The 23309-nt window shown below is 41.8% G+C and overlaps 1 long non-coding RNA gene across 1 annotated transcript; it reads left to right on the top strand.

Moving 5' to 3' along the window:
• Positions 1-17: 17 nt before the first annotated feature.
• Positions 18-22256, top strand: LOC140738118 (uncharacterized). The gene is made up of 4 exons (XR_012101313.1): positions 18-123; positions 1030-1100; positions 3520-3605; positions 21949-22256. It is a non-coding gene; the product is annotated as an uncharacterized lncRNA (long non-coding RNA).
• The last annotated feature ends 1053 nt before the right edge of the window (positions 22257-23309 follow it).

Genomic DNA, 23309 nt, shown 5'->3' with positions numbered 1-23309 from the left:
TCCCCTTCTGTCAGTTGAGACCGCCTGCACCGACGGAGTCCCAAGGGGTGCAGAAAAGGTGGGGGCGGGGGCTATTGTCCTACCGCCTTATTTACAGCTCTGGAGTCCGGTGGCATCCTCTGAGTAAGTACCAGAGTTTGCAGAGTGAGTCGCGGGAGTTCACTGGGGCAGAGACAGACTGAGTGTGTTTGCTTGTCTCATGTCTGTGTGTGCATGGTGTCCGGGTCTGGGCTGACAGACCTCACTCAGCCTCTGCCTCTGGTCTCAGGTTTCACGGGCAGCTGGCAGCCGATGCGGAGACAAACCCGTTCCTACCTAGCCTCAAAAACACTGCGCCGCCGCACTCCACCCCCATGAAACACTTCGGAGTTTTGTTTGCCCGCTATTAACTCATTCACTGCCCGAAGGCTGGAATCAATTGCGGCAAACTCTTCAAGGTTTGGGATTTCCCAGTGCAACCATACCCGGGTGGAGGAAATTGGACCTCTTGTTTCGGGGAACGACCGTGACGATAACGCTCCACGGTGCTGTCCCGTGCAAGTATCCCTTCTGCAGAGACGCTGCACTCCAGCCCAACCTGTATGCTATTGCACTGGAGCTTCAAAACTGGAACGAAATTGTTCTAAACTAACAGCAATGCAGAGTCTGCAGTTGTGATTATGGAACACGTGACAATTTAAGCATCATACGGGTCCACCAAAAGGTTTATTTTGATGGGCAGGAAAGTGCACGTTTGCAAAGCGCTACTTGTAAACGCCGGTCCTTTATTTTTAAAGTGTCGACCTTGAACATTAGCCGAGTGACCTGACTGAATATTTCTGACACGTTCCGATGACGAAAATCACATCAGAACCTGCAGCTGCTAGGGTTCTGAAACCCGAAACAACCAAAATGAGGCAGACACTTTGCAGGTGAGGCCACGTCATTGGAAATGCTAATGTTCAAGGTCGATGACCCGTCCTCGGAACGTCATAATGTTCAGATATTTAGTAGGTGCCGTAACTTTCTCATTTTATTTCCCTGATTTAGGAATATTCTCAGAACCTTCAGAGAAGCGAGTGTGGACGGATCACAACTGCATCCTACGCTTCATAAATGCGGTAGGGGATCGTTATTGTGATTCCAATCTACAACAATGAGGGAAACCTCCACACGTGTTCCATGGATGCAGAGAAACTTTAATCAAAGTTTCTACATTGAAGAAGGGTTTCTTCTACCCATTAACAAACTTTCTATCAGACTAAACTCCTTTTTTAAAAAAAAAAGAAACTGTGTGGAATATGGGCGCTTCCGATTTTAGTTACACACCTAAGAGCGTTTTTTTTAACATTGTTTCTCGGGGTGTGGCTGGCATTTCTTGGTTGCCAGGTTGCCTATGAGAGGGTGATGAAGTGATGCCCATCACTGCAGTTCTCGCACTGGAGTTATTTCAAACTGAGTGTAGTGTATCTAAGTTTGCTGATGACACTAAGATGAGTGGAAAAATAAATTGTGCAGAAGATACAGAGAGTCTGCAGAGAGCTATAGATAGGTTAAGTGAGTGGGTAAGGGTCTGGTAGATGGAGTACAATGTTGGTAAATGTGAGGTCATCCACTTTGGAAGGAAAAATGGAAGATCAGGTTATTTAAATGGTTAAAAGTTGCAGCAAGCTGCTGTGCAGAGGGACTTGGGAGTGCTTGTGCATGAATCACTAAGGTTGGTTTTCAGGGGCAGCAGGCTGTCAATAAAGCAAAGGGAATGTTGGCCTTCATTGTGAGAGGAATTGAATTTAATAGCAGAGAGGTTATGCTGCAACTGTACAGGTACTGATGAGGCCGCACCTGGAGTACTACATGTAGTTCTGCTCTCCTTACGTGAGGAAGAAAATACTGGCTTTGGAAACGGTGCAGAGGAGGTTCACCTGTTTGATTCCAGAGATGAGGGGGTTACACTATGAGGAGAGATTGAGTTGCCTGGGATTGTATTCACTGGAATTCAGAAGAATGAGAGGAGATCTTATAGAAACATATAAAATTATGAAAGGGATCGATAAGATAGAGGCAGGAAAGTTGTTTCCACTGGTAGGTGAGACTAGAACTAGGAGATTCAGCGGATTAAATTTAGGATCTTGAACATAAGCCAAGTGTCCTGACTGACAGGCTGAATATTTCTAATGAGGAGGAACTGCTTGTACCAGAGAGTGGGGAATCTGTGGAATTCTCTGCCCAGTGAAGCAGCGGCGACTACCTCAGTAAATATATTTAAGTAAAGTTGGATAGATTTTTGCGGAGTTGGGGAATTAAGGGTTATGGTGATGAGGCATATAGGTGGAGATGAGTTCTTGGTCAGATCAGCCATGATATTATTAAATGGCGGAGCAGGCTCATTGGGCCAGGTGATCTACTCCTGCTCCTATTTCTTATCCTGTTTTTATCCTTAAGTACCAGGGCACTGAACCACATATTCAAAGTAAATGTACATATATGTCACTATATACAACTCCAAGGTATGTTTGGTTGTGGGCATACTCAATAAGTCCAATAACCATAATAGAATCAATGCAAGACCACACCAAGCAGGGGGGACAATCCCTGTGGAGAAGACAACAAACTGTGAAAATATGTAAGAAATAATAATAATAATAATAAATAAATAAATAAATATATTGAGAACATAAGATGAAGAGTCCTAGAAAGTGAGTCCATTGGTTGTGGGTACAGTTCAGTGTTGGAGTGAGTGAAATCATCCCCTTTGGATTAAGACCCTGATGGTTGAGGGGTGATAACTATTCCTAAACCCGGTAGTGTGAGTCCTGAGGCTCCTGTATCTTCTTCCTGATGAGTACATCCTGGGTGATGGGGGATCTCTGATGATGGATGCTGTTTTCCTGTGACAGTGCTTTGTGTGGATGGGCTCAGTGATGGGGAGGGCTTTACCCATGACGGACTGGGCTGCATCCACTACTTTTTGTGGGATTTTCCATTCAAGGGCATTGGTGTTTCCATACCAGTCTGTGATGCAAATGTGATGAAGGAACTCAAATATTTTTCAGAATGTAACTTCCAGAACAGACCCAAATGCTTTAGAAATCCCCCAACTTTTTTCTTCTAAATGGTGCAGGTTCTAGCTCTCTCCTGGATGATATCCAATTTCTGAACTATTGTCGCAGCTGCACTCAACCAGACAAGGGAAGAATATTCCTTCATACTTCTGATTGTCGAATTGGGTGTTAGTGAAAATATTATTATGATATTTGACCTGTGTGGGAGTTTGATTATGATTAATAGAAATATTTATGATAAAGAGAAGTATTTAAGGTGGGAAATCTCATCACCTGTTTTGAAAATTAAATCATTTAATGATTGGGATGCCATTGTTTTTTGTGCAGGGAGAGGTTTGATGTGTCTCTCTGAATGACTGTCATATTCGTTCTTGGTTCTGTGGCTATCTGGAGAGGACAGATTTCAGAGTTGTTTATGATACAAGCTTTCATTTTAAAAAAAATGAACCTTTGAATCTTTTCTGAACTTTCTGCTCAGGTTCTGCAACCATATCAACAGCCTAGTCTCTCCTAATGCCTCTCAAAGTCCAACCCTACGTCTCCACTGTAAGAGGGGGAAAACAGGTAAGGATGGCCAACAGGCCACTGGTGAAGCTGTTAAGCCAATCCCATGTACAGTGGATTACAGAAACGTTGATGAACTCCAACTGTACCATTGATTTTGGATGATGGAGATAGGAAGACATCAATGGCTTGTGTTCCACTGGGAGCTAAGTGCCCAAAAGGAAGAAGAAGATGTCTCTTCTAATAATATTTAAAGGCAAAATACACCAACAAAACTTGAATTAAACTCTGAAACCTGTATCAACAGAGCTAATTGAATCTAGAACAAGCAAAAATCAATATATATGTCTTCTGAAAAACAAAACTGGATCTCAGAAGAGACCGAGGTCCCAGAAAGAACAGAAATGCTGGCTTACCACTTTGCTGATTTTCTGTCTGTAACTTTGATCCAAGGATGAAAATCACCTGGAACAGTCTGCACTGCAGTACTACTTCCATGAGCCTGAGTTGTTCCTGTTTCTGAACAAGCCCCACAAAAGGCAGGGAATGCAGACTAGGATTCAGCACTGCCTACTCAACCTGAAGGGAACAGAGATTGTTGGCTGTGCTCAGCAGGTTCAGCAGCGCCAGCTGGGAGAGGAAAAACAAGAATCGAGTTTTCTAAATCTCTTCCCCACTGATGCTTTTTGACCTGCTAAGCACTTCCATCATTTTTGGGTTTTTTGTTTCTGATTTCCAACAGCTGCAGTTTTCTGCTCCAGTGACCTGGGGGGGGGGCTCTTTAGCTACTTTTGGTGAAAGCTGTTTGGAGTTTTGCAACTCATTTTTCTGAGCAACCACTTCTAGTTTGATATACCACGGCTTCCACAGTTATGATGCTAAGTGTTGTAAGATCTGTAAACAGCCCAACTCCTTTCCATTCCTTTTGAGGGGTTTCTGGTGGCCCTTTGCATGTGACTGATTTTCTGCATCAGGATTGGTGAACAGCCAATGTTTTCCATTGGCAGCTCAGTGACCCCGATATAACAAGGGCCCTGAATCAAAAAGAATCAGGTTTCCTCCAATTTCATTTGATGTTTAGAGACTAAAACGCAAAAGCTAAATAAATGATGAAAACAGGAAAAAATGCATATAAAGAAAGATAGGCTGTAACCTGCAAAACTACAGAACTGCAATGTTATATAAAAATATGGTGGAGGGAAGGAATGGGTATTAGGCTGCAAAGTTCCTTCTTGGTCGCATGGACATAATCACCCTTATTTCACACAATATTCTGCTGGGTAGATTATCCTGCCCAAACCCCAGTAAAATATTGTCCCAAGCAAAAGTGATCTCTTCTGTGTCAATGGAGATCAGTGATCTGTTATCCAAGATGGAGATAGTGAGATCAACAAAGGGGATAGAGGTATTGGAGATGGGCCAAGTGTATCTGAGGGCAGGGTAGAAACTGGTGGCTTTAATTAGTGAAGTTAACGAGCTGCACATGGGTGCAGGGAGCAGCACTGCATTGAGTCGTCAATGCAGTGGAGAAAGAATTGGGGAGCATTGCTGGTGTAGATTTCAAATGTGAATCGCTTCACATAACCAACAAAAAGGCAGTCATAGCTGGAGCTTCCACATTCAGTCCTAGAGAAACTGAGTGGAATCCAGGATCATCCATGATGGAATGGGGAAGACTTGATGGGCCAAATGGCCTAATTCTGCTCCTATGCCTTATGGTCTTATTTACCACCCTACTGATTCCCACAGTTACTTTGACTATACCTCTTCCTACCTTGTCACTTGTGAGGATGCTATTCCTTGCTTTCTGTTTCTCCATTGTTGCTGCATCTGTTCTCACGATAAAGCTCTCCACTCCAGGACATCAGAAATATCCATAGTTTTTCAGAAAATGGAGCTCCACCCCACTGCTAAGAATGTAGCCCTCATCTGCATATCTTCTATTTCTGCATGTCTGCCCTTTCCCCATCCCTGCCCTGACACCACTGGGATCAAGTTCCCCTTGTCTTCACCTCCTACCCCAAGAACCTGTAATCCAACTTATCATTCTCCACAACTTCCACCATCTACCGTTCACATTTTCCCCTATACCCTCCATCCTTTCCACAGGGATCATGCTCTCCAAGACTCCCTTGTCTGCTCATCCCTTTCCACCTGCCCCTAAACATTCTCCTTAACCAACATTTAGGGCTCTGAACAGTCCTTCAAGGTGAGGCAGTGAATATAGTGGTTAATTTATTGCATTTGGTGTCCCTCTTGTGGCCTTCTCTACGTCAGTGATACCCGATGAAGACTGGAGGATCATCTCGTCGAGCACCTTTGCTTCATCTGCCATAATATTCAGGATCTTCTGGTGGCCAGTAATTTATTTCTATTTTCCATCCCCGCACCAACATGTCTGTAGATGGCCTCTCCAACTGTCAAGCTGAGGTTGAATGTGTATGAAAGGCACAGCACCTCATATTCCACCTTGGAAATCTCCATCACTCTCGTGATGACACGAACATCAATTTCTCTGACTTATCCCATGGCCTCATCCCATCACTCCTTCTCTTTCTCCTGCCCTGTTTTCTTGATCAGCCTATTACCTACACATTCCTCATATTCCTCAACCTATCTTTTATTCCATGGTCTACTGTTCTTTCCTTTCAGATTCCATCTTCTTCAGCCCTTTGTCACTTCGACCTTTCACCTCCCATTTCTTACGTCATTCCTATTCTCTCCCTCCCTCACCTGCCTATCACCTGGATCTACCTGACACTCACCAGCTCTAGCTCCATGCTGCCTCCACTCTTTCGTTCCAGCCCTGATGAAGATTCTTGACCCAACACGCTGACAGTCCATTTCCTTCCATGGATGCTGCCTGACCTGCTGAGATCCTCCAGCTCTGTGTGTTGCTCCAAATTCCCAGCATTTGCAGTCTCTCTTGTGCTTCAGTAGTGAATAGAAACTTTAATTGATAGGTTGGAATTAGTCCTGGAGAAATTCTGTCAAAGGTATCGGGAAGGGAGAGATCCACATGGTGGTGAGTAGTTTAACATTTAGGTTGCTTCACAAGCACTGACACTTTGTTTCTGCATGGTGTTTGAGTATTTTACTGCCAGACTATAGAGGGTTTTTAAAAAATTCTAATCCCAATCCAGGCAGAGTGAGATGAGATGTCTCTTCAACATATTTTGAGCTGTGATTCTTTTGCTACCTGGGATTCATTTAAAATTTGTGTGGATTTGAGGCCAAGCGTTAAACCTGCCTATTTATTTGGTGTACAGTAAATGTGGCAGGTCGTAAAGACGCCGACACAAAGTGAAGGCAGGGTCCTCTTCTACGTCCTGGGACCAGCTGGAGGGAGGAAACAAAGAATGCAGATCTGCACCTTTCCCAATGCAATTTCTGGGAAAGAATGAGCAGGAGCATTCATATGCTTGCAGTGTAGGAAAGTGCTCAGGTATTGTGTGTAAGTGAGATATGCGAGAAGCTCTACTACAGCAAAAAGAAAAGCAGGTACAACCAACTTCAGGAACATCAGAGCAAAAGCATCTTCATCTGAAACAAGCTGCCCTTCAAAGACTGGGCACGCTGAGGCTCAACCATTGAAGCAAGGTCTCCAACTGTTACTTCCTATGGCATTGAGATCTCACACATTCATAAAACGTTTACACTGTGCGTCACTTTAATAGCCATCTCTCCAACAACCTGCATAATTACTATCTCTTTGATTCTATTCAGCCTGGCTTTTCTCCACAGGCTGTAGCTTACCAAAGGGACAATCCTTCAAAGGCATCCATCCTTTTGATACGACACTCTCGTGAACTGCCTCTGTCCCAAAGACCAGTATGCAGAGTGGCATTGAAGCTGACTTAGAGAGTTCGTCTGAGGGACCTACATGTGCACACATAAAATGGAACAGGTATATCCTCCCAGCACCTCAAACTTATTGCCCTGTTCAAAACAATCTACTGACTTTTGTTATAGCTCAAACCACCTGCCTTTGATCCCTATTCTTCAATAATCTTACCTTGCAAAAATCCATTAACCTCAGATTTAACACTGCTGCTTACAGGAGATGTAATCATCCAGGTTTTTCAGGAAAATATCAGTATTTGCTATATCATATTTCTATGTAAAAATGAGCAATTGCATTTTTAGTTAGCTCTGATTTTAAGATTATGTATCGTTCTTCTAGGTTTTTGCACCAGTGTATAAAGTTTCTATCAAACCAATCATTTTTTTACACAATTCTCAAAAGCTCATTCATATTGCCCCTAGACCTTTTATATTCCAGTGAGTGCAAGACACATTTATGCAATATCCCCTCATCATCTATCTCCTGGAGATAGTCAAACAGGGAAATAGGCCTTTTAACCTATAGTTTATATCAGCCATCAAGCACACATTGGGGAGGAGCTCATGTGGTCATGGTGTTAATGTGCAAGTTCCACCCAGATGACACTAATGTTGGTATCTTTTGTTAATAACAGAATATGCATGGTTGGGAGGTGGGCTTGCTAGCTTTGTGAGATAGGAAGAAGTTAATAGACCCTATGTATATTCTCTGGAGTTTAGATGAGAAAAGATTTAATTGAAGTAGACAAGATACTTAGAGAACTTGGCCAATGGATTCTGACAGTATGTTTACAGGAATGGATCATTATTAATATCAGGAGCACTAATACAGTGGCTATGTCATTAGACCAGTCATCCAAAGGCCTGAACTAACAGTTTGATGACATAGATTAAGATCCCATCACAGGGGATGGAAGTATTAAATCAGCTTATTAATTGGTCTGGAAATTTTTTTAAAAAATAGTGTATGTAATTCTGAATTTTACAAAACTCTTCTGGTTAACTACTAAGTAAAGGAACAAAATTGGTCATTTTTACCTATGCACTTCCAGATTCCTGTCAATGTGGTTCACTCTAAACTGGCTACTAATTCAATCAGCTGCACCAAACTGCTTACACAAGATATAATGGTCTAGATTTTACAAGGTTTTACAGGGAAATATCTGTATTTCCCCTGTCATTTTCCCATATAAAAATGAGAAATTTTTGTATTTCCATAATGAAGTCCCAAAGCTGCGTGGACTTTTCGCTTCTCCTTCTCCAACAGTGCTTTGGAGCCTCCAGATTTGTCCTGGTGCAGGAAATATCTGGTTATTAGTTTCCGTGGAAGGGAACAGTTGTAAAGAACTTTGACAAGAGTTGGCCAATTCTTAGAAAGTGGCATGGACAGTGCATTTCAGAGGCATTTATCAGCGGATAACCTGCTCACTGATGGCTGGTTTTGGCTCAGTCAGATACAGTTCGAAGATAGACAGCACATAAACAGGCCCTTTGGCTGACTAAATAGAGTGCAAACCAATTAAGTTTGTAATCAAATGGCTACCAAAACTAATCTGTTCTGCCTACACAACATCCATATCCTTCTAATTTCCTCACATTCACGTGATTATTTAAATGGCTCTTAAAAGTCTCTGATGTTTCTGCCTCTAGACAACACCAGGCAGCGCATTCCAGGCACTCACCACTCTCTCTATAAAATACTTCCCCTCACATTTCCCTTGAAATTACCCCCTATCACCTTAAGGTATGAGACATTTCAACCCTTGGAAAATGATATTGCCTGTCTACTCTGTCTGTGCCTCTCATAATCTTTTAAATCTTGATCAGAACCACCCCCCACCAAGCCTCTGCATCTCCAGAGAAGACAAACGAAATTTGTCCAACCTCTCATTATAGCTCATGCCATCGAACTCAGGCACCATCTTGGTAAACCTCTTTGCATCCTCTCCAAAGCCTCGATGTCCTTCCGATAGCGGGGAGACCAGAACTGCATCCAATACTCCAGATACAGCCTAACTAGAGTTTTACAAAGTTACAACATAACGTCCTGACTTTTGAACTCAGTGCCTTGACTAATAAAGGCAAGCATGCCATATGCCTTCTTAACCACCCTATCAATGTGTGTAGCCACTTTCAGTGAGCTATAAACTTGGACCCCAAGATCCCTCTGCACATCAACACTGTTAAGGGTCTTGCACCAGACATCTGTCCAGAGAACGATTAAAGAGCTGAATTTCAAACAGAAGTGAGAGTGGGACTGCTTTGATGTTAAGGCGACATCTGATTGACAGCAACATAATGAAAGGTCATAAACGTGAATGATGAAGAGCTTTGAACGGCTGATAATGGTACACATCAGAAGCTCCATTCCTGCCAAATTGGCCTACCGATAGAACCACTCTCTGACAGATGCCATGGCATCCACCATTCTCCTGGCCCTGGTACACCTAGAAAACAGGGACACTTATGTCAGAATTCCATTTCTGGATTTCAGTTCGGCATTCAGCATTATTGCCCCACAGACCTTGGTGAACAATCCAAGGTCTAATCCTCGGTTTAAGTACACCACTATGCGAATAGGTGTGGACTCCCTAACAAACAGACCTCAGATAGTCAGGATGCATAACCGCTTCTCCCTCCCCATCATCCTCACCATATGGGTGTCCCTCGGGACCGTGTGCTGAGCCCATTGCTGTACACTCTGCTCACATGTGACTGCACAGCCAAACACCCAAGCAATCACATCATCAAGTTTGCAGATGACACGACAGTGGTGGGGCTCATCACCAACAATGATAAACGGCCTTCAGAGAGGATGTGGAAGAGCTCGAGGCCCAGTGCCAGGCAAATAACCACTTCCCTTAATGGCAACAAGGCAAAGGAGATGGCTATCGGCTTCAGGAGAAATCACACCATTCACACCCTCTTTTAAATTTGCAGGCGGTTTCACACTTATGTGAGTGCACATCACACACAACCTCATTGTCCCAGAACACGTGCTACACAGTCGGGAAACCTCACCAACATCTCCTCTTTCTGAGGAGGCTGTAGAGAGCTGGACTTTGCACAGCCATATTCATGTCATTCTACAGATGCACAGTCGAGAGCATCCTGATAAGCTGCATCACTGCTTCCTGCAGAAACTGCACTGCAGTGGACAGGAAGGGTCTACAATGGACAATCAATATTGGCCAACACATCACCAGCACCAGCCTACCTACCATCAAGAACATATATACAGAAAGGTGCTGAAAAGGGACAGTAACATCATGAAGGATCCCACAGACCCTGCTTATGGACTGTTTGTCCCACTCCCAACAGGGAGTAGGCTACGTAGCATCCACACCAGGACCACTAGCTCAAAAACATTTACTTTCTCCAAGCAGTAAGACTAATCGATGCCTCTACCCACTACTTCCCGTCAGTTACCTTATGTACCGCCTAGTGGCACTTTTTGGGCATACAATCTATGTAGATAAGGTATATTATGGACTTATATTTATTGTGTGTATTTTAGTATTATTATTGTGTTCTGTATCTTTTGTGGGGTTTTTTATGCTGCATCAGATCTAGAGTAATGATTATTTCATTCTTATTACAATTGTTTACTGGAAATTACATTAAACAATCATGAAATATTATCCCTGTTTCTTTTTCTATTGATGACACCTGACCAGCTGAGCACTGAGCATCTTGTGTTTTTATTTTAGATTGACAGCATCTGCAATATTTTGCTTTTGCATACGAGGGGTGATTGATAAGTTCATGGCCTAAGGTAGAAGGAGTCAATTTTAGAAAAACTAGCACATTTATTTTTCAACATAGTCCCCTCCTACATTTACACACTTAGTCCAGCAGTCGTGGAGCATATGGATCCCTTCTTTGTAGAAGTGGTCCACAGCAGGGGTGATTGATAAGTTCATGGCTTAAGGTAGAAGGAGATGAGTTATTAACTTCAAACTTTCTGCATTATCACTCAAAAGAGTTGAACTGCACGTGCATGTAACGAGAGTGTCTTGGACCTCCAGGTGGTCCACTGCAGGGGTGATTGATAAGTTCATGGCTTAAGGTAGAAGGAGATGAGTTATACAGCTCTCGTTACGTGCACGTGCAGTTCAGTTCTTTGAGTGAAAATGCAGAAAGTTTGAAGTTAATAACACCTCCTTCTACCTTAGGCCACCAACTTATCAATCACCCCATGCTGTGGACCACTTCTGGAGGTCCAAGATGCCGACTTCTACAAAGAAGGGATCCGTATGCTCCACGACCGCTGGACTAAGTGTGTAAATGTAGGAAAAATAAATGTGCTAGGTTTTCTAAAACTGACTCCTTCTACCTTAGGCCACGAACTTATCAATCACCCCTTGTAAGCTGGTAATGTTTACTTAAGCACAAGAGGTTCTGCAGATGCTGGAAATCCAGAGTTACACATATAAATGGTGGAAGAACTCAGCAGTTCAGGCAGCATCTATGGAAAGGAATAAACAATCGACATTTTGGGCCGAGGCTCTGAATGAAGGTCTGCAGAGTTCCTCCAGTATTTTGTATGTGTTGTCATGTTTACCCAACTATCTTATAATGTTTCATTCCATTCACAACTCCTCAGGTGATTAGATTCACACATGAACAACATTCAGAATTGAACTAATAACAAACATTTGTACTACATAAGAACCAAACAGTGGCTGTCTCCACCGTGATTAGAGTTATTTCTAATAATTTCTCCTTGACATTAAATGGAATTACCATAGTCAGATTCTTCACCATCAACATCTGTCCCCAATTCAGATACAAATGTCCCAGTCAGTACTGGCATCAATATTATGTGAAATGAAATCTTCTCACAATAAGCTTTTAACAATGTACTTGCTTTCCAATCATTCTCTTTCTGAATCACGGTTGCAGAAAATATTATGTTTCCCTAACTGTTAATTACTCATCACAACTCCGTTTCAGTGTTTCTTCTTGCTTTGAGCAGATGGATTGTGTGATGGTGTACGAGTCAGCACTGTGACTGTTCTTCCTGTATCTTTCCTATTGTCTCAAGTATCAGGAACATTGCACGTGTTGGCTGGGCCATTTCCAATTAGCTGCCCCTCGACTGTCAAATGGCAATCACACAGTGCCCTTTCTAACTGTGATTTTTCAGTAGCACCCTGGAGGAAGCTGTCTATGAACTCACTTACTAATGAGTCTATGGCACTCTTGAGTCTGCAGATCTATATACTTGGTGGAGATTCTCACTGTCCATAAATCAGTTTATTCCAACACCAAAATTAAGGCAGTAGTGCCAATTCTAGTTACTTTTTTTTCCACTCGTTTACTTATTTTTTTGTAATTTTTGTGCAGATCAAGATCGCCTCAAAATCTGGCACATTTACTCAGATTTGTCAGCTTTAAAGGGAGCTTGGGATTTTGGAGAAAAGGCTGAAGTCCTATCTGGTGTTCAGTGGGGTAGTTCAGATCCCCAGCTTGCAAGTTGAGAAATATGCCTGCTGAGTCTCTACCAGCTTATAGAGAGCACAACTATCGCAGCTCCCATTGAAGTCAATGGGAGGAAATGCCTGTTCACAAAATCTTTATTAATCCGATGGTTTATCAATAACCTATATTTTCACAATTGTTTGTGTTATTGTTGTCCCCTATGAGATAATAAATTATGTACTTACCAGGCAAGGAAGAAGATGGTCAATGTTATTGGGGACCCAGCACCTGAGACATAAAGTTATCAGAAGAGAAGTTTCTCATGGTCTTTGTCATAGCAACTGACCAGCTTGATGAGATCTCAAACACTGACAGGGCAGAGAACAAGGAGGTAGAAAGTTTAGTGGCATGATGTTAAGAGAACAACCTCTCCCTCAATGTTAGCAAAATGAAGGAGCTGAACGTTGATTTCAGAGAACATTGTAATGTATACACTCCAGTCTGTATCAATAATACTGAGGTGGAGATGGTTGAGAGTTTCAAGTTGATAGGGGTAAATATCACAAACCATTTGTCTTGGTTCAGCCATGTGCATATTAAGGCCAAGAAGACACACTAGCACATCTACTTCACCAGAAGGCTACGGAAATTTGACGCCCTAGATGATTCTTACAAATGCATCACAGAAAGCATCCTATCTGGATGCATCTCAACTTGTTATGGTAACTGCTCTACCCAAGACTACAAGAAATTGCAGATTTGAGAATGCAGAACAGTCCATCACACAAGCCAGCCTCTCCTCCAGTGACCCCAATCACACACCCCAGTGACTCAGAAAACAAGCAAAGGTAATCAAGAAAGCCTCCCACTTTGGTCAGTCTACCCTCCACCACCCCATCAGGCAGTAGATAGACAGCTCATTCCATAAGACTCAAGGACAGCTTCTATCCCACTGTTATCAGACACTTGAATGGACCTCTCATATACTAAAGATGAACTGTTGATCTCCCAATGAACCGTTGCACTTCATTTGCCTGCACTGCACTTTCTCTGTAGATGCAACACTACATTCTGCTTTCTGTTTTCTTCTTACTAATTTGCTATAATTAGGAATGGCATCATATGCCTGGATGGTAGGCAGACAAAAATTTTCACTCAGTCCCAGCACACATGACAACAGTGAGCCACTTCAAGCTTCTTCATCGACGAGGTCAGAGAGGGAATTATCTATTGTAATTGACTTGTTCACAGGATGTGGGTGCTGCTGGCCCAGCCAACATTTATTGACCATCTCTAAAGTGAGAACATACTTAAGAGAGAACCATGTGCTGGGACCAGACTAATAAAAATACCACAATGTGAAAGGACATTAGTGAACTTGTCTCAGTAACCCTTTTTTTTACGCTCATTATTCTTGAATCTAGCATTTATTTAAAATTCTAGGCTTATTTAATCACATTATTTTGGATTTCCCAATTTCTTCATTAGGATTTGAAATGCTCTGCAAATATAAATCTTTTATTTAACTACAGATTCTGTTTGCTATATATTTCTAAAATTTTGCTATTGTATTGGCTCCTGTGGAGCCTAAAGTGCTTATAGTTTGGGTAAACTTGTCCTCAATTCACTTGCTCTATTTCTAACATTCACAGTTTTAATTTTGTTTCCAATATTTGAAGCTCTCACTGGTTGACTCACACAACCCTACCTTTATTACTGGCAAAAGTAAAATCAAGACCAATATTGTTGGTTTAATTTATTTTCCTCATATCAGGCATAGTAAAGTTCCTTTCTCTTTTAAGCAAGCATCAACACTTAAACATGCCTGGAATGTCATTTGAAAGGAATAGAAAACACAAGGAGGCATTACTAATCCCCTTAGCTGTTTCACAGTGGATGATGACATCATGGAGTCCTGAAACTTTACCTGAGTGACAGCCACACAATTAAACAACAATCATTCTACTATTACAGTTAAATTTAAAAAAAAACAGATTTGCTTTATGTATCCTATGGTCCTGATGACTATATAAGCAATTATATGATAAAAGCACTTATGTCTGAAATGCTACATGCAGTTGTATAAGAAAGAGTGCACAGAACCTAAAGTAGTGTTTCAGGAGCCAAAGAGCATACCTTTCCATTTTCCAATAAAACACTGAGTGGTAACATGAAATAAAAATACAATATAAACACTAAGTGGTAGCATGATATTAATTTTATGTATCTCATGCTGTAGCGTGTTTTGGAATCAGTTATACAAAAGTGTAAGTTCATTCTTAGAAGTTACATTCAGTTATGGAACAAAATTACACAGACAATAAATGAGTGTTAGCATAGCAAAAAGCATATATTACCACCCCTCAAAAATGCGATGTGCTAACTTATTGTACACAATTTTGCTTTATGTATCTTCTGGTCTGATGACTATACAACCAATTATATGATAGTGGCCTTTAAGTCTAAAAAGTTATATGCAGTCATACAACAAAAAAAAGCACTTGGGGGACCTCGTGCAGGGTTTCCTAAAGGTTAGTTTTTGCTGGTTGAGTCAGTGGAGAGGTTGGCAAATACAATGTTACCATGTATTTCATGAGCACAGCAATATAATAGTAAGGATGAAATGTTGAGAATTTATAAGGTACTGATGTGGCCTCTCTTGGGGTTTTGTGTGCAGTTTTGAGCCCATTATTTCAGAAGGGATGTGCTGACCTTGGAAAGGTTTCAAAAGAGGTTCAGGAAAATAATTTTGGGATTGAGGGCTTATCGTATGAGGGCCATTTGATGGATCTTGGCCTGTACTCACTGGAATTCAGAAGAACGAGGGAGGATCTCATTGAATGTTGGAAGGTCTTGATAGAATGGATGTGGAAAGGATGTCGTCTATGGTGGGGAGTCTAAGACCAAAGGTCACAGCCTCAGAGTAGAGGCGTGTCCATTTAGAGCTGAGATGAGGAGGAATTTTTTTAGCCAGAGAGTGGCATGTCTGTGGAATTTGTTGTCATAGGTGGCTATGGAGGCTGTCATTGGGTATATTTAAGGCAGGTATTGATAGATTTTTGATTAGTCAAGACATGAAGGTTTACAGTCATAAGAATCAGGCCATTCATCATCGAGTCTGCTCTGCTATTCCATCATTATAGCAAAGCATATCTGCTGATCCCAGATCCTACTCAACCCCATACACCTGCCTTCTCATCATATCCTTTGATACCCTGACTGATCAGGAAACTGGGGTAAGCCAGAAGATTGTGGCTCAGAGGGAAATGGATCAGCTGTGATGAAATGGTGGAGCAAATTCGAAGGGCCAAATAGCCTAATTCTGCTCCTATACCTTGTGGCCTTATGGTCTTAAAAAAGCTGTGGAAGCCGGGACTGGCAAATACAACATCTTTTGGAAGATTAGAACAGAGATTCTATCAAAAGGGAAGGTTATGCCTAGAGCTTACTGAATCCAAAACAAAAAAACATGCTGAAACCAATATGAAAATAAAACTGAATATATGTTGCTAGCAAGCTCTTCTCTGGCTTCTAGCCAGGTACAGATATTGATTTTAACCAGCATTTCAATGACCAACTCTGCCATCTTTATTAGGGATAGTGCTTGGGCATGTCTTGTCCGGTGGTATTTATAGCCTCATCTTCTGTCACTCCTGATTAGTTAGTCCTCATCCAATCAGGTTTCCGCTGTTCCATCTTGATTACAATTGAATTCCAGTTCATACATAGAGTGAGACCTTCATCTTCACTAAAATTCTTTTCCTCTAGTTTTATATCAATGGCTTCCTTTATCAGGCAGTCCCAAAACACATTGGTGTGGCACAGTAGTTTTGTGTCATTGAAATAAATCCTATGGTCATTGCAAATTCAATGTTCTGCTACCATCAATTTCTCTGGGTAACCCAAATAGATACATCTCTTGTGCTCCTTGATATGAGTTTCCACCGTACATCCCATTTGGGCGATATATGCTTCTCTGCATTCACACAGAATCCTGTAAACACCTGTGTCCTGAGTCCCAAGTCATCTTTGATCCACGTAAATTGTGATTTGAGCTTCATTACAGGTTTGTAGATGATATTAATTGGCTATTTCTTCAGGATTCTGGCAATCATTCCAGAAACCATGGAAATATAGGGAAGACAGGTGGTGGCTCCTTGTTGTAAGGTTTCCTGGTTTATTCATCTGCCCTGTTTAAGGGCCCAATTGATTTCCTTCACTTTGTACCATGCTGAAGAAATGTCATGCATAATCATTGCTAAGCATCCATCCCATTGATGATAGACCTCAGGGGAAAACCCTCCTTGTGTATCATTGGGAGCTCATAAACTCTTGGTGGTATTGGTGCCGGAGACAATCTGCTGGCAGTCCAGATTTCTTCAGTAAAGTGGAGATCATCCTGACAATCGAATCTGTGGGATCCCACTGTAGAACTCTGTAGGCGGGACGGGATAATCCAGAATTGGTTGAACATTCCTGTGGTATCCCTGCAAGGACATTAGGACTTTCATATTTCCTTTGTCTGCTGGCAAAATCCTGATGACTGAATTTCGCTGTGGTGCCTGGAGGGCCAGTTGCTCTCCTTTTGTAATATTGGTTTTGGCAAAATGGCCATTTTGAAGGTGATGCAGTCCTCTATCCTTATCTCCTCCACAGTATCCAGTGGCAGTTTTCCGATTGCTTGCTCTACTCTGCCAATGTAGTCCCAATAAATTATAGCTCTGTGGACCTATCATCAATCAAACTGGGCAAAGCATCGACAAGGTGACTAGATCAGTCCTCGCTAAGGGGTTAAACTTCACTCAGGTCCCCAGAGCATCTTCAGATGTGTTGATGACACCTTTGTCATAGAGCCTCATGGACTCCAGGCAGTTCCACGACCATTGGAACAGCATATGTCCAAACATTCAATTTATGGTTGGGATGGAGAATGGATGACTCCCATTCATGGACATTCGAATACGATGGAAACCAGATGGTAGCCTCGGACAAGTGTCAATCAGAACTTCACTCACACAGACTTAAACCTCAACAATAACAGCTGCCATCATGCCTCCCAACGTAGACCAAGCCTTCTACACTGATTATGCGGAAACTATTTCGGACCCAGAGAGTCTTCACAAGGAAATAAGATGTTTACACATGACATTTCTATAGAATGGCTACAAGGTGAAGGAAATCAATAAGCCCCTTAAAAGGGCCAATGAAAAAACCAGGAAACCTAACAAGGAGGTGGAACCCAGCACTAACAACTGTCCTTCCTATATTTCCATGAATTCTGGGATGATTGCCAGGGTCCTGAAGAAATACTGGATTAATATCATCCATAAACCCATAAGGAAGCTCAAATCACAGCTTACGTGGGTCAAAGGTGACCTGGGACTTGGGACAGCTGACATTTACAGGATTCCCTGTGGATGCAGAGCATATGTATCGGCCAGATTGGACGCACAGTGGAAACCTGCATTCAGGAGCACAGGAGGTGTATCTTTTTGGGCTACCAGAAGAAATCAGTGGTGGCAGGACATTGAATTCTCAATGGCCATAGGATTGACTTCAACAGCATAAAACTACTTGTGCCGCACCAATGGCTTTTGGGACCGTCTGATGAAAGAAGCTATTGAAGTAAAATTAGAGGAAAAGAATTTTAACAAAGATGAAGGTCTTACTCTAAGGAGGAATTAGAATTCAATTGTAAGCAAGGCAGGACAGCAGAAACCTGATTGAATGATGACTAACCAATCAGAAGGGATGGACGATAGGGGTATAAATACCACCAGAATAGACAAGCCCAGGCATAATCCCTGATGAAGATGCAGAGTTTGTCATCAAAACATAAGTTAAAATCGATACGTACTCAGCTGGAAGCCTCAGTAGAGTTTATTTATCATATACACTGGGAAAGCACTAGATCATTTTTGACATGTTGATAGTTATTGCTAAGGAAGAGTCCCGAAAGCAAGTGAAGGGATGAAGCCTCTTTATGAACTGGCCTTGTTGAAAAGCGTTTGGTAATAATTTCATCTGTTTAAAGTGGAAACTACCTGCTGAACTTAAGCAGATACTAATTACTTGTTATTTGGTTAATGTTCCTTCTGTTCCTACCATTGTGTTTGGCAACTGAACATCAGACTGCAGATTTCTGTATACTAGACAATGACTTCTGTGTATTTATTCTGTTGGAAGAACTCAGCAGATTAAGCAGCATCTGTAGAGGCAAAGGGATGATTGACATTTTGGGTTGAGACCCTACATCGTGACTGAAAATACAAATGGAAGGTAGACACTATAAAGAAATGAGAGGGAGGGGCTGGTAGGTAACAGGTGGAGCAGGTGGGAAAGGGGAAAGGCTAGTTTTGAGACTGGTGGGAAATGGGCGAAAACAGATAAGGAAAATAAAAATTGAGCAGTTGGAACCAGGTGAGGGTGGGACAGCAGAAGGTAGAAACATAGGCTGATAAGTCTCTGATAACCAAGGTGATAAGTCAAACCAGGTTCAAGAGGGATAATGGGCTATGCTACCGTGGTGCCCATGTTGCCAACCTCCCACACCGGGTTCCATCTCCCCGTTGCCCATCGAAATGGGTTTCATCTCCATTGGCCTACTTGCATCACATATCCCACAATGACAGTGGAAATAACGTAGCTGTGGCCATTATATTTGTCCATTTATGACTACAACATTGAATATTGAGCATCTAAGTAAAATGCCACAGTGCATGCACTATTAGCATACCTTATGAGAAAATGGTATAAGTACAGAAAAAGTTATCAGGTCAAAAAGGCATTGGGATTACCTCTCAATGCCGGGTAATCTCCTACAAAAATCATGTACAGGCTTGGTACCAGTTAGCAGGTGTACAGTTTGTCAATATAATTGAGTAGCCTGGGTACTGAGAATATTGTTCCTGGTGTGGAAGAGGCTGACGAGGTCTTTCCATTGAGTCCATATACATAGATTCCCATGAGAGAAGGATGGATTGAGGTGAAACTTGTAAGGTTATGCACAATGTTTAAACATAACATACAAGAAGTTAGATCCAACTTACAACACATTTACTTCCCCAAGAGGCTGCATTGCCGACAATTCTGATAATTTCAGTTTGAGATGTTAATGAGGCAAAATAGAATCAAACATCACCTCACATCTCGTCACTATCCAGGCTCAGATGGAGAAATTGAGCTCAGTTATCCTTGCCATGGATGCTCTGACAAAGGGGGCATTGCAAACAAATTTCCAATAATGCATCAAAATACAAAGTGTTTTGTGAGCTACCGATCAACATCATATCTTACTTGTGTAGATTCCAGGAGAAATCTGATGCACTTTTGCATTATGCTATGACACCACACCTACCTTGAGCATGCATGCGTGCTGAAATGTGACAAAGGTAATTACAATGTTTTTATGCTGGAATCCAGGTCACTCAGAGGTGGTAAAATAGAATATTGGAGAGATTCAACACTGAAGACAATTGAAAAGAGTGAAGGAATACATTGGATGATACATCAACAATTGCAAGATTAAAACAAAAAAACATATTTTCAGAAAGCAAACACCCGTTACTTTTAGTAAATATGTATGACATCATTTATGACATTTAATCACCTGCATTTGCATGCAATCAAACAACCTTGAATAAACCTGACAAAACTTTTATGGCTGTCCACATATCCTACATCGTATCTGCATACTCTGTAAGTTACTTCTTTAAGAACTCAAAAGAGAATATACCTAAAAACACAAAATGCTGACAGAACTCAGCAGGCCAGACAGCATCTATGGGAGGAGGTAGTGACGACGTTTCAGGCCGAAACCCTTCATCAGGAGTGAAGTAACATGGGATGGTGGAGAGGGGATAAGAAGTGGGGGGAGGGATGAAGTAGAGAGCTGGGAAGTGATGAGCTGAAGGGAAATGGGCTGGGGGAAGATGGAGAATTATGGAAAATAAAAGAGAAAGAAAGGTAGGGCTGGGGGAGATTATAGTGGGGGGGAAAGAGAGAGAAAGAGAAACAGACTAAAATTATAGATAGGGATGGGGTAAGGGGGGCAGGGGTATCAACGGAGGTCTGTGAGTTGAAACCTGCCGGCATGTATTAAATAAATTTTCTCTTCCAGAGAATATACCTAACTTTTTCTTGACGACTTTCTACAGTAGAACCTTCTGTGTAGTTCATGCTCCACCTATTGCATAGAAAAATGCTTGATTATAGCCCTGATATACTCTGGTATAGAGCTACAGGTATCTCGTGAAGTCTCTGTATCGCTGCAAGTGCAATTATAGAACTATCTTAATTCACTGAATGACGTGTCACATTCTTTAGTAATTTTTATGCATGCTTCTATGAGATGACACAATATTCAATGGTTAAAGAGTTACATAGTCATAGAATATTCCTCGGAATCTAATTATTATTCAGATATGTATATACAAGTCAGCAATATTCAGGAGCAACTCATTTGATCATACTAATGTATCCATAAAGTCCAAGCAGGAGCAAGATCAGAAAAAGGAGAAAGCTTGCAAGTTTTTACTGCTTGCCAACTGGCTTAAGTGATAAAAATGTACAAGTATTACAGAGTTAATTACTGATGAATCTGCAAAAGCTACCACTCAGACAAGGAATAGATGACCAATTACCAGCTACTCTTGATCTCCAACAACAAAGAATGAAAGAGTAGAGAACGTTTCAGGGAAATACTAATCCTAACATGAAGCCACTAGTGCCAGATTAAAGTTATGACTCCGTGTTGTGAAATCGATGAAACATTTGCATCAATACCTTTCTTCCTCATAAAAATTGTACTTTTCTTTCAAATCAAGAAAGAAGCTTCTAAAATATAAATGTTGGATTGATAGATCATTTCTTGAGAAGCATATTTCTTATTAAAAGGACAAAATAAATGCCCATTAAAAGGACAAAGTTTATGCATTTAGAGACTGCAATTTGTACTTCATCAGTGTGGTCAGACAGATGCAAATAGTTAAGATTGATGTTAAGATGACCAATTTGCATCATCGAAGTTCCTTGTCAATTAAAGGCAGCATATATGTTCCAGTTTGGTATCATTGGTTATGGGCAGGTTTTAATCAAATTTAAGTGTTACTCATTACATCTAATTTTACCCCAGCAGCATGGCTTTGCCTGACGATTTGGAAGGGTGAGTAAAGTTTTGGTCGTCGCCATATGGTACCTTTTCCCCACATTCAGCATTGCAGCATTCCCTGAAGATGCCTCATCGTAAATGACACGCACCTGCTTTCCTGCTGCACAGAGGCCAGCAGAGCTTGCTCCCATATGTCATTGCCTTCAAGGTATGATGTGATTAGAGGAGGTAATGGCTTGCTTTTAATGTTGGTTTGGGGATTACATGTTCATTAAACTATGTCTTTGCAGTTCTGTTTGCTATTTTGTCTGAGGTTTGCCCAGTATGGATTATCTGACAAAGTACAGATGTTGCACCTTGTTCTGAAAATGCATGTCCAAATGCAGATAGGCCTGCACCAGACACTGAGCTGTACACATATATGGCGAGGTAGCTCAAGACATTCACACAGTACTGTAATTGGACTGTACTGCCACTGTGAAAAATAGGCATTTCATGACATGGGGTGAGTGATGATAAACCTGATTCTGATGTGAGTTTTTATAGTGGACTGAGAGTGGGAAGGGGGTAGGGAGAAGGGAATAATTGTTAGGAAAAGAAGAAGGGAGAGGAGAGGGAGTGGGAAGTACCAGAGAGACATCCTGTACGAATCAATAGAATTGTTTGGGACCAAATGACCTTGCCTGGTGTCTCAGGGCTGGGTGTGTCTGCACCCACACCACCAATCCCCACCCCACTTGTCCCACAACCCTCCCGCAGTGCTCTTTCCTCGCCATTCCCAACATCCTTTGCTCCTGCCAGATTTACAAACGTGCTCTCCACTCCACGTTGAGAAATACAGTCCTGTGCAAAGTCTTAGGCACCCTCACTGTATATATATGCCTAAGATTTCTGCACAGCACTTCATCTCCGAATCTCCAATATGCTTGCACGATGCACATTATCATAAGTTCCACCCTCATTTCAAGTGCATCTGGCAGATGTGATTAATTCTGGGGAATGGACCAATGGCAACTGGAGTCAACAACAAAATTGGAACAAGCAGATCAAAGGTTTATAGGAGCTTCTTAGTAAAAGCAAAACACATTTTCCAGATGCTTGTGCATGAGCGACTTAATAACAATGTACTCCAATTTCATGCATTGTGACATGCAGGAAACCCTATACATTTGAAGTGCGGAGTTTTAGTCCTGGAGCTGGCATGCCAAAAGAAGACACTGTCAGTTGGACGTAGGAACTTTCCTTGCATTTTATCTTGTTCATTAGAAGGTTGAACATTAGTGGGACAACACATACTGTAGCAATGTTACAGAATTTCTACCGATGTACCATGGAGAGCATTCTAACTGGCTGCATCACCATCTGGTATGGGGGGGGGGGGATTGAAA

The sequence above is a fragment of the Hemitrygon akajei genome, chromosome 13 (assembly GCF_048418815.1).
Source record: "Hemitrygon akajei chromosome 13, sHemAka1.3, whole genome shotgun sequence".
In the NCBI taxonomy this organism is placed as follows: Eukaryota; Metazoa; Chordata; class Chondrichthyes; order Myliobatiformes; family Dasyatidae; genus Hemitrygon; species Hemitrygon akajei.
The sequence above is the reverse complement of the archived record's forward strand: the minus strand, read 5'-3'. Positions and strand labels throughout refer to the sequence as shown.